Source organism: Palaemon carinicauda, chromosome 37 (assembly GCF_036898095.1).
Source record: "Palaemon carinicauda isolate YSFRI2023 chromosome 37, ASM3689809v2, whole genome shotgun sequence".
Classification (NCBI taxonomy): Eukaryota; Metazoa; Arthropoda; class Malacostraca; order Decapoda; family Palaemonidae; genus Palaemon; species Palaemon carinicauda.
In genome coordinates this window covers 60,791,802-60,809,301 of record NC_090761.1, presented here as the reverse complement: position 1 = coordinate 60,809,301, position 17,500 = coordinate 60,791,802, and the positions used below count along the sequence as shown (strand labels likewise).

Here is a 17,500-nt window from a genome sequence, read left to right as displayed (position 1 = left end):
AACACGTAATGCTATTTTTCCAGTTGGAGCCCTTGGGCTTATAGCATCCTGCTTTTCCAACTAGAGTTGTAGCTTAGCTAATAATAATAATAATAATAATAATAATAATAATAATAATAATAATAATAATAATAATAATAATAATAATAATAATAATAATAATAATAATGGCATCCTACAGTGAACATATTTTCTTTTCAGATGAGGCTATCATATTTGTCTCTGCTGCTACTTGGGATCCTTAGCATTAGTCAGGGGGACCTGCCCCCTCCCGACAGGAGCTACAAGATCCTCATGCTCCTTCCGGCCTCCTCCAAGAGTCACAGGAATGTTTTCATGCCCTTGGCGGAGGCTCTGGGCGATAGGGGTCACCAGGTATGTCTACGTTATTGCTAATCCATCTCCATGCTTTTAGTCTGACAGAATCGTCATCATCATCATTATCTACATCATCTCTTCCTATGCCTATTGACGCAAAGGGCCTCAGTTAAATTTCGCCAGTCGTCTATATCTTGAACTTTTAAATTAATACTTCTCCATTCATCATCTACTTCACGCTTCATATTCCTCAGCCATGCAGGCCTGGGTCTTCCAACTCTTTTTGTGCCTTGTGGAGCCCAGTTGGAAGTTTGGTGAACTAATCTCGCTTGGGGAGTGCGATAAGCATGTCCAAACCATCTCCATCTACCCCTCACCTTGATATAGATGGTAAACTTGCTTTCCTTCAATGGTTGTTGGAAGTCTATTCCTTATAGGTAAACTGATATTGTATTTTAATTCTAATTGGTTTGATCATGTTGGGAAATTTAATAATTATATATTTCATACAATTAAACATCGAACGGCTTTTGTTTAAACAAACGAATCTCTTGACAGGTTATTTAAATGGTTTTCGGCTTTTTTAACTTTTCTGGGATTATATTTTCCCTTTTACGTTTAGATTACTGACACCTTAAGTCTTAAATATCATTTACATGGGCCGTATGAAATCAATCTTGGCTACTTTCCAAAACTAAAGTAATGTTTCAAATATTATTTTTCAGATATCTGTCACCCATTATAGAGTTACATTTAGAATTATTCTCAATTTTATAAATGTAATGACATCTGTTTTTTCTGTCTGCTGGAGAGATGCGGTAAACTAATCAACTTAAGTAATACGATTTTTCCTTAATATTAAAAAAGAGTAAAACGAATAATTACAGATGAATAGATTACATAGCCATGGCTAGTTACGTGAAATAGAGAAATAAAAGGGATACAAGCTAAAATCCCGTCTCTTTAACAGAATTTAAGATTATGTTGCTTAATTTCCATCAAAAGTTTACATGCTTTATGTTGTATTGCTACATTTCTGAGAAAAATCGTTTGATTGATTTTGAGTTTTCTGGCATCCTGCCATTGAAGGTTACTGGTGATGCAAGGAGAATGATCATAATATTATCAGTATTATTATCATTATTACTAGCTAGGATACAACCTTAGTTAGATAAGCAGAATGCTATAAGACCAAGGGCTCAAACAGGGAAAATAGCCAAGTGAGGAAAGGAAACAAGGAACAATTAAAGTAAAATATTCTAAGAACAGTAACAGATAAAATAATTCTTCCATACATAAGTTAAAAAACTTAAAAAAGAAAACAAGAGAAAGAGAAATAAGATAGAATAGTAAGCCCAAGTGTATCCTCAAGCAACAGAACTCTACCCACAGGTAGTGATGCTCACGAATCACAATAAACCTTCTAAGCATCCGAACATCCGCGAGATCAACCACGGTCTGGACGATTTCAACACGGACAACATGAACATGTTCGAGGAGAGGAAGAATCCGTCAGGAGGCTTCCAGCTGTTCAAGACGGCGCTGCCAAGTCTGGCCCGGAATTTGTACCAAATACCGGAAGTGAAAGAGCTCTATGCGAAAAGGAAAGAATTTGATCTGATTGTCATCAATCATATGTTCAATGAGGTTAGTTATTGCAGCAGTAGTAGTAGTAGTAGTAGTAGTAGTAGTAGTAGTAGAGGTTTAGGAGGCTATTTTATTGATCAGTTCAAGTCTACAAAGTACCCTGCTGCTGAAATTTTATGAAACTATGAACAAGTTTCAGTGTTGCACGCTTAATATCATCTGCGATTACTAAGTAATTTTGGATATCTAAACCATCTCTATTTTACTAAATCAGGAGCAATTATTATAATTTTTCGCTCTTGCTTTTGTATCCATAACTGAAAGAACTAATATATTAATTATTCCTCAACAATTACAGATCATCTACCCATTTGCCCACGAAATGCCTTTCATCACTGTGGCCACTCCAGGCATGGACTACCGACAGAGCGCCGTCCTCGGAAACCCTCTAACCCCAGCCTATGTTCCTGGTTTTCTCGGAGGTAAAAACTTGGATACTCTATTTGGTCGCATCAAAAACCTGTTTGGTCATGTGTTCATGGCTGTCTATTGGAGAGTCTGGACCATCATTCCTATTGTCCAAGAAGAGGTAAGATAGCATTTGGTGTAACTTATGTCATGAATTGGGTCATAGTGGTTGATCTCTGAACTAAATCTAGAATAAATACAGTTACCGGTATAGAAGGCCAATTTTTGCCCCTCGACACACTCAATAATGATCACTGTCAAATCTATAACGTAGCTGCTAAATCCATGTAGCCTGTTGGTACAGTTCGTGCCTGGTGATTGCCAGACTGGGGTTCGAGTCCTGTTCAAACTCGTCAGTTCATGTGGTCGCTGCAACCTCACCATCCTTGTGAGCTAAGGATGGGGCGTTTGGGGGAGCCTAAAGGTCTATTTGCTGAGTCATTAGCAGCCATTGCCTGGCTCTCCTTGCTCCTAGCTTGGGTGGAGAGGGGGCTTGGGCCTTGACCATGAGTAATATGGTCAGTCTCTAGGGCAATGTCCGGCTTGATAGGGCAATGCCACTGCCCCTTGTCTCTGCCATTCATGAGGGGCCTTTAAACCTGAATAAAAAAAACTTCCAAAACAGTAGCAATTTTAGGCTCCTATGCAGAAAGTTTAAGAACCTTAACAGATACATATATATAATCACCTGATAAACGCTGTGCCATTTCCCTCATCAGCATGCCCCCTTGCCTCTCTTAGATATCAAGCTCCTTTATTCTAGTACCTCTTTGACGTCATCTGCCCTATAATTTTTAGGTCTTCCTCTTCTCCTCGCTTCAACACTAGTGAATAATGAACTCTGTTCAACCTACCATCGTTCATCCCTTCCACATAACTAAACAGTCTCAAAATATACTAATACATCCAATCTTTCACATGTGCTATCCTTTTTTTTTTACCGCTTTTTATCTCCATACACCATATCATTCGAATTCTTATATAACATACACTGAAAAAAAAAAAACTTATCTCAACAGTTCCAAACCTCTTTCTTCTATTCACTCTTCCCTCCCATGAGGAATATTTGACACTAAAATTCCTTCATATAGTATCGCCGGACAATAAGTCCCTTCCAGTCTATTGCATAAACCTTGACACTTTCCTTGCTTCACCAATTCTGTGACTAACCTCTTCTGTAATGCTATCATCCATTACTTACTCATAAATCTCGGTACAAACCCGCTTCCTCGTTGCTTCATAATGCATGTTAACATTTACTCCTCCAACTTCATCATTCTAGTTATCTTTATAACCTTACTTGTACATTCACTCTCAACTTTCTCCTCTTTCAAATATCTTCAAATACGTTCTCTAGTATTAGAATTTTCTTTACAATCACTAATCAGCCATATATCACAAGCAAACACCATCCGTTCCATACTCATCATATCGCACAATTTTGCACCCCCATCTGTTTCCCTTTCTCTAGCCTTTCGCATAACTCCAGCCATAACAGTATGATGCAGCTTTAGAAATATAACATTTTCTTATACTCGCTTTTGCTCCACATAAGGTATTCTCCAGTTTACATATTCATAGTATTCTTATTACTACTCGTGCAAGAAATTAGGTCATGTACAGTACATAGTACTATATTGCGTTTCGTGTAAAAGCAGCATTTTGTTGGTATTAATATAGTTTTTGGTTTACGGCCCTGTTAACAATTCTGTCATAAACACTATTTAAAAAATATAATTAGAAATATATTAAATCAACATTATTTTGCAAGGGCGTCATTTTCATAATTTTTTCTTTATTACTTAGATCGACAGACAATTCCCCGGTCTTCCACCTCTCCTTGAAATTGAAAGGAACCAGAGCCTCGCCCTGCTGAACTCCCACTTCTCAATGGATCTGACAGTCCCGCTTTTGCCATCCCAAGTGGAAGTCGGAGGAATGCACTGTCGACCTGCAAACCCACTACCAGAGGTAAGGAAAACAGTAAAGGAATTTATGTAGTGATGGAACAATAAAAATATAACAACAGCGACAGTAAAATAAGATCATATTAGTTAGAAAATTGTCGTAAAAAATCGGTAAAAATCCGGGAATAAATGTTGCCAGGCATTTACCGTTTTAAAAACGGATATATTGACGTAAAGGAGGGATATTACGGTCACCAACCCGTAAAATATAATAACAAAGTATGGTAAAATTGCAGTCGCCTATATTTTAATGAAATACAGCTGAGAACAGTATAGTTTTACGGAAAATTTCCGATTAAAATTACGGTTTTTCTTAACAGTGTAGAAATCTATCCATAGCAAATGGGGATGATGGAAAAAATAAGGATTAAGGGACACTACTAAGTTGATACTATACACTGCTTCTCATTAATATTTCATTATTTTTGTGCCTTCCCGATAATCTCTCATATTATGCAAATAAGTACAATTTTTAAAGAGATTAAAGATGATGATAATCAGCTGAAATGACAATCTGTGTTCTTAACAAATACAAATCTTTACAACTTTACTTTATACTTTACAGATCAGAATCCTGATGAATTTTTTTTTTCCAATTTTTTTTTTTTTTTTTTTTTTTATCTCCAGGATCTAAAAACCTGGATTGAAAGTGCTGGGAAAGATGGAGTTGTCTACTTCAGTTTGGGCTCAGTAGCCAGAGGAGATACAATGCCAGTTGAATATAGGAACATGTTCATTGAAGCTTTCAAGAGATTGAAGCAAAAAGTCCTTTGGAAATTTGAATCAAACCTCGAAGGAGTATCTGACAATGTCAAGATTAGCAAGTGGCTTCCGCAGCAAGACATTTTAGGTAAGTACCCAATACCAAATAATATTTAGACACCTGAATACTTTTGTGTACTAACTTGCCTATCAATACACAGTTCTATATTTTGAGATAAATCGGTTTCAAATGTTGAGTTTTTAAAGGATTTTGTGTAATAGAATTGTTCAAGTCGACCTATGTGACCTTATATGATTAGTGCAAAATTACTAAAGTAGTGATATAAACAAAGAATATATATAAGATATTAAGATATTGATACATAATTTCATTACGAGAAAATTAATCCTTCCTCTCTTTTATTTCTTTACCTTCAAGTTCTTGATATTATGCTGCTTATTCTTTAGTAGTGAAATAGATTAATAAACACACAATAAATGAATAAATAAATATATGCAAATATATATATATATATATATATATATATATATATATATATATATATATATATATATATTCATATAAATATATATATATACATACATACATACATACATATATATATCGATATGTATATATATGTGTTCACATGTAAAATGAGTATATGTTTCCATTTCGTCGAGGTCTTACACTAATTCTATATTAAGTATCTGAAGTTAGATAACATGGTCATAAACAATTCATAAAATGGCTTACCTTTAATATCTTTCACTTGCATCAAGAGATAATTTGTAACCTAAAATAACCTATTGTATCCTTCTAGCTCACCCTAACGTGAAGGTATTCATTACCCACGGCGGTCTCCTCAGCTCCCAGGAAGCTTCTTACCATGGCACACCCCTGCTTGCAATACCCATCTTTGGGGATCAGCCAAAGACTGGAGAGAAGATCGCAAGTGATGGATTAGGTCTGTCCCTTGTGTGGGAAGAACTGTCGGTGGAATTGATCGTGGATTCCCTCCAAGAGATTATCAATAATCCCAAGTAAGTTGATCTGGTGGTATTATTATGCCTGGCTGGAATTGTGACGGGCCGAGAGAAGGTTGTGAACTCAAAGGCAGTATGAAAGCAACTGAGTTAATTTATTATAGAACACTCTCCTTTATATACAAAACCTCAAGGCAACAGGAAATTTCATGTTCGAAAGACAGACAATGTTACATAGGGGAAACGCAGACATGTTTATTCTGGTTCTTTTTAGTGCGAGGGAAGAGCGAAGATACAAGCATAATATATACAAAATGAATTATGTACGATCGTGTGACACATGGTTGGTGCAGAATAGTTACGATTTTATTCTAGGGAGTAATGATGTTAGTGACAATGAAATGGAGAAGCATATTCATTGCAGGTTCGTATTAAGGTTTGGCTTCATCTTTCTTGTAAAATTATTCTTAATTTGCATAGATTTTACGCCATATGATATAAAAATACTCTTGATTTGTCAATAAATGTATTTATGTTAATAAGATAAAAAAACATCCATTGTTTGTCAATAATTTTTTATCTTTATTGTGTAAAAATCTCTTCAATTTTAGGAATATTTACTTAAAAACCAGAGGTCGGTTAACCATTAGCTTTGACAATGTTAAAAATCTCTATAATAATAAACTAAAAACAATCATATGTCGTTTATGGCGTCCATTCTTTACATTTGTTTTTATATGATGTGTCTTTCATTTGTCTAATCTAGTATTTACTATCATATATTATGTTTTCTCCATAATCACTGAAAGTACTATAATACGTGTCCTTTATTTTGCTTAGGTACACAAAAAATGCAGCCACAGTATCGAAACTTTCCAAAGACCAACTCGAGCACCCAGTAGACAGAGCTGTGTTCTGGACAGAGTACGTCATACGTCACCAAGGAGCCCCGAAATTGAGGTCTCCCGCTGCTAGTCTATCCTGGGTGCAGTTCCTTCTTTTGGATGCTGTGGCTCTTCTGCTCTTGGCTGTCATAGTAATCTTGCTTTTGGTTCGATGGATTTTCAAAAAGATCTTGAGCACTATTTTTGGTTCGTCGGGAAAACGCAAGAGAAAGAACGACTGAAAACATTAAAAAGTGTTCTGAATGATATCACCTGATGCAAAGCAGAGTTCTATACAAACATGTTGTGCAATACTACCAAATGATTACTGATATAAGGACAATACCGAAGTCACAGTAAAAAAAAAAATTGACACTTTTGGCAGTTTGAAGATTTACTTTTGTATATACAAAATACTTTTAACACTTTTTTTGTGTTGATGCCATTTTATTAGAAATATACTTCTTAACTTTTTTTTTCCATTTTCATTAACATAAACCTACTTGTAATCTGTGTTGTTTTCTTTTAGTCCTTATTTACAATTTGGCAGCAGTTGTGATCTTAATACCATAGAGACTGACCATACAAACGTGTGATCACCGCTCAAGCCCCTCACCACCCAAGCTAGGATTAGGGGGCGCCAGGCAATGGCTACTGATGACTACGTAAGAGGAACTATAGGCTCCCCCAAACCCCTCATTCCTAGCTCACAAGGAATGTGAGGTTGTAGACACTAAAAGAAACTATCGAGCTTGAGCGGGTCTTGAACCCCAGTCCGGCAGATTGCCAAGCAGGGACGTTTCCAATAAGCCATCACAACCCTTGATAATCCTCACAGCATCCCTTTCATGAAAGCGTAAATTCCAACTATTATATAGAACTAACTAATGAAATGTATCCAGTGGGAAAATGTCATTTGAATGTCCTAGTTTTTCATGAATGGAAAACAATATATGGGTCTGTCAGTAATGTATGCTGGAGCTATACTGTGCCGTGCATTTAATAATTGATTATACTGATATGTTACTGAAATGAATCAGGAGTATTTAAACACTACAGGTTGCTTGACAAATTTACCACAAACAGACAATCTGAGTGATTTTCGAAAATCTACGAATTTTACATATTACAACATCCTTATTTAGGACTAACCATCCACAAAACTGAAAAATACTAATTAGCTTTAAAACCTAAGAAAATGCATTCGTAACCTATGAGTTTTTTTTAAATAATACTGAACCATAAATTAAAACAATTATTAGAAATAACACTATAAGAGAGATTACTCGAGTGCCATATGTGGATGAGATAATGATGACGGGTAGATGGAGATGGTTTGGTTATGCTGTTCGTACTCCCTAAGAGAAATTAGTTCACCAAACGTTTAGCTTGGTTCCACAAGGCACTGGAAGAGTTGAAAGACCAAACCCTACATGGCTGAGGAATATGAAGCGTGAAGTAGGTGATGATGAATGGAGAAGTATTGTATTAAAAGCTCGATGTAGAGACGACTGGCGAAATCTAACCGAGGCCCTTTGCGTTAATAGGCGTAGGAGGAGATGATGATGATTTGAAATACAGTTAACTGCTAGGAGAAAATTAATCCCTTAGGCAAAAGAAATGCTCGAATTGGAGGAATTATTTGAAGTAGAAGAAAGCCTTCGAGTGGAAGAACTTCTTGAACGAAAGAAATTATTTGAAGAAAATAATTGTTTGTAGATTAATCGCTTGAATTACAAGAATTACTTTCACAACAGGGATTTGTTGTAGAGGAAACTTACCCTTTAGAATTCATTTGTCATAGGCTTAATTCAGTACATAAATTAATTAGCAGTCGGAAAGTTTATATTTCAGCTGAATTTGTTAGCGCCAAAGTAACATAATTATGGAAACCTGCAAACCTTAATAAATTATAAAGAAATTGTAAAAAACTCCTCAAGCTCAAGAGTTACAATGAATTTTCATATCAATAATAGTATGCAGTGATCAGAGAGAGAGAGAGAGAGAGAGAGAGAGAGAGAGAGAGAGAGAGAGAGAGAGAGAGAGAGAGAGAGAATCTTTCCCTTAATTTAAAAGACACGGGAGAAATATCTACTACTATCACTCCGTTTTCAAAAGATCTTTCAAAGGAAATTTCAGAAATGATTGACAAAATAGGCACAGTTTATCTGCACTGTCAGCAACAACAAACAAATTCTACAATTTTCCAGAGTTCTAAAACCAGTTTCATATCTTCATATTCCCTGAGTATTGTTGTCAAGAAAATAAATCCCTTATTGAAGGCAAGGAAGATATATAGATGTATGAAAAATCTCTTACTGGTAGCAATGGATTCTTCTCATACTTTGCTATAATGGGTCACATGAATTTGGACCTTTACAGTGGTACTCAATCTACATTAACAACTGTTTTGTAATCATCCTAACTGTATAAAGTTAGTGTTAACATGAAATCCAACAGAATGATGTGCTGCCTCTGTCAAGGATTTGGGAAAACAAACAATGACATCATTGGCAAAATGTTATGTCATGCTGGTTTGCAAAAACACGTTTGTGCGAATATTCTTATTTCATCTCATTTCAGCTGGCAATAATCAATTTCTATCTGTTGCTTTGCAATGGAAGCAGAGCATTTGATATAAAGTGAACGCTTAATATGTTTTTGCTCCAAATTTTCTGACCTTAAATTCAGCTCCCTTCTTAACTCATACTGATGTTCACCTACCCAACCCCTCTTACCTCCACTAAATCGAGAGGAACCACAGTCTCGCCCTAGGGAATCCCAGTTTTCAATAGATGTGACAGTCGCTCTTTTACAAAGTGGTAGTAAGAAAGAAGCAAAAGAAGCTTTTCATTGTTACGATAACTCGGATGCTTCAAAGGAATAACGAAAATTAAATGAAATTCAAAAAAGTCTTAAAAACAGTCTTTGAGCGAAAATACATAACGACTTTAATGCGAATCTATTGAAACTCGGAAAGCCAATATCTACAGAAACTGTCACACAGGTCAAAAGCTAGTGATCAAGTCTACCAAATTATAATAATTTCAACACCAAAATTCAACTTTCTCTGTGTTATATCTGCTATGTTTAGGAAAGGGAACCCATAGCTTTCAGATAAAAAGAAACGACTTATGTCCAGAATGTATGAACTGCTATAAACGAGACAATTGTCTTGCATAATCAAAGCATGTTGGTCCTTGATTTACATTTCTTATAATTCTGGAGCAAATTCGGGGAATAGGACCGAAGTGCCTAGGTTCAGTGACCATTGGAAATGCAATGCCAACTTAGTACAGGAACGTGTTCGTAGAGCTTTCAAGAGACTTGATTTAAAGGTTTAAAATACCGCCCATGAATGATTGAGGTAAGGGACAGTGACAATGTCATAGCTAGCAGGACAATGCACTAGAGATTGACCACATATACATATGATCAGTGCCCAAACCCCTCTCCATCCTAGCTAGGACCAGGGAGGGTAAGATAATTTCTGCTGATGACTCAGCACGATCCCTAGCTCACAAGGATGGTGAGGTTGCAGATACTACAAGAAACTATTGAGCTTGAGCGGGACTCGAACACCAATCCGACGATCAACAAGCAGTGAAGTTTACAATAGGCCAACACAGAGGGTTCTTTGGGAGTGCGAGTTACAGCTTTACTACAAAGCTTTTTGTCTTTTACTTTCCATTCATTTCGCTTTGTTTATTTCTATTTACCTAAACACCCACTTTTATTTACCTCGTTCAAATTTTCAAATTTCCACTCTTCATTGAAGACCCTCCTTCAGCTGGGTCCGGTGATAGTTTAGAAATGGGACCCAGTGGAGATGTCTCCTTAAACTAATAAAAACAACAAGAATGGTAACAAGTAGAAATAGCTATCCGTTTCGCAGCCAAAGTCTAATCACTTCTAATTTATAGCCCATTTCTGACATATCAAGAAATTTTCATAAAAATTCATATGTACCTTTTTGAGTTAAGTTGACAAACAAACAAACAGACGGAGGTAAAAAAATAATCTCCATAGCGGAGGTAACAACAACAACAACAACAATAACAATAATAATAATAGTAATAATAATAATAATGATAATAATAATAATAATAATATGCTCTCTTTATTCCCTCATGTTCACAAACTAACCAATCTGTCAAAGCAGCTAGCAACAAAATATTTACTATGAGCAATACTGGGATTGAAGGCAGAACATCATATTCAAGGTCCAATGATAAAAAGCACACAACAGGACCCCAGCATACCTTCTCTCGCTGTTCAAGGTCCTTCTCTCTAGCGAGTTTTGTTTGTATCACGATGAATTTGCAACTTCTCAATAGTTCTTTATCTCTTCGTCCTCTCTGTTAGTGAGTTCGACAGAGCAACGAGTGTCTGTGAGGAGACCAGAAGGGGTTTTGTTGAATTGGCTGTCGATGTGTCGAATGAGTTAATTTGATTAATTCGTCCTACGAAGATCTCCTGTTAGTAAGTAGGTTGTCTCTGCCTAATATCTTTGCCCGTATTATTATTATTATTATTATTATTATTATTATTATTATTATAATTAACTAAGCAACCACTCTAGTTGGAAAAGCAAGATGCTATGCCCAAGGGTACCAACATGGAAAAATAGCCCAGTGAGGAAAGGAATTAAGGAAATAAATGAACGATATAAGTAATGAACAATACAACAAAATATTTTAAAAAACATTGACAACAGTAAAACAGATATTTCATATGTAAACTATAAAAAGACTTATGTCAGCCTGTTCAACATAACATTTGCAGTGTGTTATCTTTTGATTGATTATTTTCCATTAAAGTTTCTCCGTTATCTCAGTGAAACAATATGCACGCTATCGTGTGTTCGTAAATACTATTTTTTATATTTTCAAACTTATATTTTGACTTAATGCCGGACCGATTACGTTATATTTTGAGTTATATTTTGACTTAATACCGAACCTATTGCGTCATATTTTTAGTTATATTTTGGATTAATGCAGGACCGATTACGTCATATTTTGAGTTATATTTTGACTTAATACAGGACCGATTACGTCATATTTTGAGTTATATTTTGACTTAATACAGGACCGATTACGTCATATTTTGAGTTATATTTTGACTTAATACCGGACCGATTACGTCATATTTTGAGTTATATTTTTACTTAATACCGGACTGATTACGTCATATTTTGAGTTATATTTTGGATTAATGCAGGACCGATTACGTCATATTTTGAGTTATATGTTGACTTAATACCGGACCGATTACGTCATATTTTGAGTTATATTTTGGCTTAATACAGGACTGATTACGTCATATTTTGAGTTATATTTTTACTTAATACCGGACCGATTACGTCATATTTTGAGTTATATTTTGACTTAATACCGGACTGATTACGTCATATTTTGAGTTATATTTTGGATTAATGCAGGACCGATTACGTCATATTTTGAGTTATATGTTGACTTAATACCGGACCGATTACGTCATATTTTGAGTTATATTTTGACTTAATACAGGACCGATTACGTCATATTTTGAGTTATATGTTGACTTAATACCGGACCGATTACGTCATATTTTGAGTTATATTTTGACTTAATACTGGACCTACTGCATCATATTTTGAGTTACATTTTGGCTTAATACAGGACCGATTACGTCATATTTTGAGTTATATTTTTACTTAATACCGGACCGATTACGTCATATTTTGAGTTATATTTTGACTTAATACAGGACCGATTACGTCATATTTTGAGTTATATTTTGACTTAATACTGGACCTACTGCATCATATTTTGAGTTACATTTTGGCTTAATACAGGACCGATTACGTCATATTTTGAGTTATATGTTGACTTAATACCGGACCGATTACGTCATATTTTGAGTTATATTTTGACTTAATACAGGACCGATTACGTCATATTTTGAGTTATATGTTGACTTAATACCGGACCGATTACGTCATATTTTGAGTTATATTTTGACTTAATACAGGACCGATTACGTCATATTTTGAGTTATATGTTGACTTAATACCGGACCGATTACGTCATATTTTGAGTTATATTTTGACTTAATACTGGACCTACTGCATCATATTTTGAGTTACATTTTGGCTTAATACAGGACCGATTACGTCATATTTTGAGTTATATGTTGACTTAATACCGGACCGATTACGTCATATTTTGAGTTATATTTTGACTTAATACTGGACCTACTGCATCATATTGTGAGTTACATTTTGGCTTAATACAGGACCGATTACGTCATATTTTGAGTTATATTTTTACTTAATACCGGACCGATTACGTCATATTTTGAGTTATATTTTGACTTAATACAGGACCGATTACGTCATATTTTGAGTTATATTTTGACTTAATACCGGACCGATTACCATATTTTGACCATACCGGACCGATTTACGTCATATTTTGACTTAATACCGGACCGATTACGTCATATTTTGACTTAATACCGGACCGATTACGTCATATTGTAACTTAACACAGGACCGATTAAGTCATATTTTGACTTAATATCGGATTGATTACGTCATATTGACTTAATACCGGACAGATTACGTCATATTTTGACTTAATACCGGACCGATTACGTCATATTGTAACTTAACACAGGACCGATTAAGTCATATTTTGACTTAATATCGGATTGATTACGTCATATTGACTTAATACCGGACAGATTACGTCATATTTTGACTTAATACCGGACCGATTACGTAATATTTTGACTTAATACCGGACCGATTACATCACATTTCGCCCGATTTTATTTACAGAACGAAGATTAAAACTTCGATATTAGCCGACAGGTAGTAAGAGTTTATTTCCTTATATTATATCACCATCAATATTTAGTTGGCCGATATATATCCATTCTTTGCCTTTTGCTCGCATTAAATGACTATAGTACAGTATTTACCCATTAAACACAACCTACACATTGAACATATAGTTGGCCATATTATTACAGGTCTATAAATAGTTTAATTGGAAATACCTGTTTGTGCGCCAGTAGTTTATATATATATATATATATATATATATAATGTATGATATATATATATATATATATGTATAATATATATGTATATATATATGATGTATTATATATATAATATATATATACATACTATATATATATATATATAGAGAGATGAGAGAGAGAGAGAGAGAGAGAGAGAGAGAGAGAGTTTAGAAGATTGTGTTTGTTATTTTTAAACATCATTAAAATGTAGAAATGAAAATGATTTAGTTCAAAGTTGTTTACAATAATCATTACAGCTTGTGGATTGAGACCAGATATTTATTTAAAAGGAAATTAGAATTTGTTTTCAACTACTGTAACAACTACATACTGTATGTTTAACTCTACAGTCGTGGGTATAACGGGTTGGCTCCAACGTTCGACAGCACAGTGACGTACCTATTCAAAAGTCAAATTGGCCGCTAACGGGAACATGCGTACGTTAAACGTAAATGCAAACGTACGTACACAAAACTGGTTTTGCAATGATTCCCGTCAGACATACGTCTCCCCGACAGAGCAAAAAGGGCAATTTTGGCTTATGGGACTAAACGGGAGCAAGATACGTGAATGTTTGATCCCAGCAATCGAATACCGCCCCCCCCCCCCCAAGCAAAAAATAAAAATAAAAAGTAAACGTGAAGCCACACGTCAGACGTACCAAACACCCGTTTTACCACGCAAGCCCTGAGGTTTGACGTGTTTGGTCGCCAACTAACATCAAACTCTCTCACGAGAGAAAACGGGAGCAAGATACAGGAATGCGTGATCCCAGCATTAGAGTTTGTATGCTTCAATTTGCGAGTAGAGGTGACTTTTACATTTTAATAATTAACTAGTACTTTATTTTCTTTTGAGTTTGTATGTTTAAATTGGTGAGTAGAGATTTTTACGTTTTAATAATCATCCGATACATTATTTTCTTTTGAGTTTGTCCGTTTAAATTTGTGAGTAGAAGTGATTTTTACGTTTTAATAATCAACCGATACCTTATATCTTTGAGTTTGTACGCTTAAATCTACGAGTAGAGAAGATTTTTTACGCTTGAATAATTAACCAATACTTTATTTACTTTGAGAGTTTGTACGCTTAAATCTGTGAGTAAAGATTTTTACGCTTGAATAATTAACCAATACTTTATTTTCTTTGAGAGTTTGTACGCTTAAATCTGTGAGTAAAGATTTTTACGCTTGAATAATCAACCTATACCTTATTTTCTTTGAGTTTGCACGCTTAAATCTACGAGTAAAGATTTTTACGCTTGAATAATCAACCTATACCTTATTTTCTTTGAGTTTGTACGCTTAAATCTGCGAGTAAAGATTTTTACGCTTGAAAAATCAACCAATACTTTATTTTCTTTGAGTTTGCACGCTTAAATCTGCGAGTAGAGATTTTTTCTTAAAGAATTAACCAGTATCTTATTTTTCTTCAGATAAAGATGAGATCATTATGGATCCTACCGCTGATCTTGGGATGCTGTGCAGGAGATCTTCCTCCTCCAGAGAGACCCTACAAGATCCTGATGCTCCTCCCAGTCTCAAGCATCAGTCACCGGAATGTCTTCATACCTTTGGCTAAAGCTTTATCGGATCGAGGTCATAAGGTAGGGAATTCTTGCAGTTTGCGAGACATTTCATATCATGTAAAGGCATCCCTCTTAGATATAAAGAGCAAGTGTCTGCAGATATATATATATATATATATATATATACATATATATATATATATATATATATATACATATTTCCAGTCACACAGGTAGGGAGAGAGGGAGTAGTCGTAATCTGGTGAGAGGGGTTGTAATTAGGATAGTGTGAGGGAGTGGAAAGGGTTGAATCTGTGTGTGCATATCTGTCTAAGTATCTAGTCATTTTTGGCGGGTCGTGTATACTAGTTAACATACGCTTGCATTTCTTGCCCGTTATGTAGCCTAGTTGAAAGAGTTGCATTTCCTTGTGTGTTTATTTCTTATTCTCTTTATTTTTCACTAAATGTAACAATGGATGAATGAATAAGATATTCTTTTCTTCAAACTACTAGTCAGTATGCAATACTTGGGTCCTTCTGGCCAGACATGTACTCTGAAAATTTGTAGCCCGTAGACAACTATAGTCCATTTCTTTTAGCGATGCATATTTGCACCGACTCGCAGCGGTGCCCTTTTAGCTCGGAAAAGTTTCGTGAGCGCTGATTGGTTGGAATTATCTCGTCTAACCAATCAGCGATCCGGAAACTTTTCCGAGCTAAAAGGGGCACCGCTGCGAGTCGGTGCAAATATGCATCGCTAAAAGAAATGGACTATAGTCGCCTTAGCACAATCGAATAAACTGTTATTGTTACTTTTCTAGAACAACCAGACACCTTACTGAGAGCACTAGAGTCAATGTCCATTTAAGAGATCTTATTGTAAAATCATGAATATCGACTGAAATATTGATATAGATAAGTCTTAGGTTTAAGAAGAGCTATAACATTCCTTCATTAGTTTTCCTAGCTTTTCGCAGCCAAGTTTTATTTTCCCTCGTTCATTAGATCTGTTTTTCTCATTATACAGAAGCCCCAACAATAGTAAGAGGATACTTGACATAAAATGCTAGTAAGAAATTGTGTTTTTTTATTCTATTCCATAGGACTAGAGGAACCTTATAATGGCACCTCTCATGATTCGTTGGTTTGGAATAAGGACAATAGGAACCTCTCGATCCTGCTGATTACTCCACTCAATTGCTTGCACACCATTAGCGCCATTCTCAATAGATCCATTCATTCACTAAATCTTCATTTCCTCCGCAGATCGAGATATTGAGCAACAACGACAAACCCTTCGTGTACCCGAACATCCGCGAAATCAGCCACAACCTGCCTGTATTCAACTTATCCTCCGTTAACATGTTCGATACACGTGGAAGCGGTGATGGAGGATTTCATATCTCATAGATAGGCTGCCTCGCTTGCCCGGGAGCTCTATCACTTGCCCAAAGTGAAGGAACTGTACGCTAGGAGGAAGGAATTCGATCTTGTTATCTCGGATCATATGTTTAATGAGGTGAGAGGAGCAGCTGCCGTGGCTTTGTTTATTTACTCTAAGGGGGTCTAGGGTAGTCCTACTATTTATTGGCCTGATTACTCTGAAAGCATTGAGAAAACTACAAGATTTTTTCCATCTTTTCAGATATTTGCCCGAGCCTTTTAAAAACTGATTTTAGCCTTTAACTATAGTTATTTTTTTATCTGCTGGTTTATTTGCTAACGTTTTCTCTATCATTAAGATTGTTCTTAACAATTCTGTGAAATGACAAGACTTTTTTTAATAACTTTGATGTACCAAATCTGCTTACTTAATAAGAATCTATGATATATTGTTTGCACTCTCTCTCTCTCTCTCTCTCTCTCTCTCTCTCTCTCTAACACACACACACACACACACACTATATATATATATATATATGTATATATATATATATATGTATATATATATATATATATATATAAATATATATATATGCATAT

General features: G+C 35.3%; 1 pseudogene; it reads left to right on the top strand.

Annotated features, from left to right (window-relative positions):
• The window catches only part of LOC137629336 (uncharacterized), a 31,695-nt pseudogene that overhangs the window by 5,410 nt on the left and 8,785 nt on the right, over positions 1-17,500 (top strand).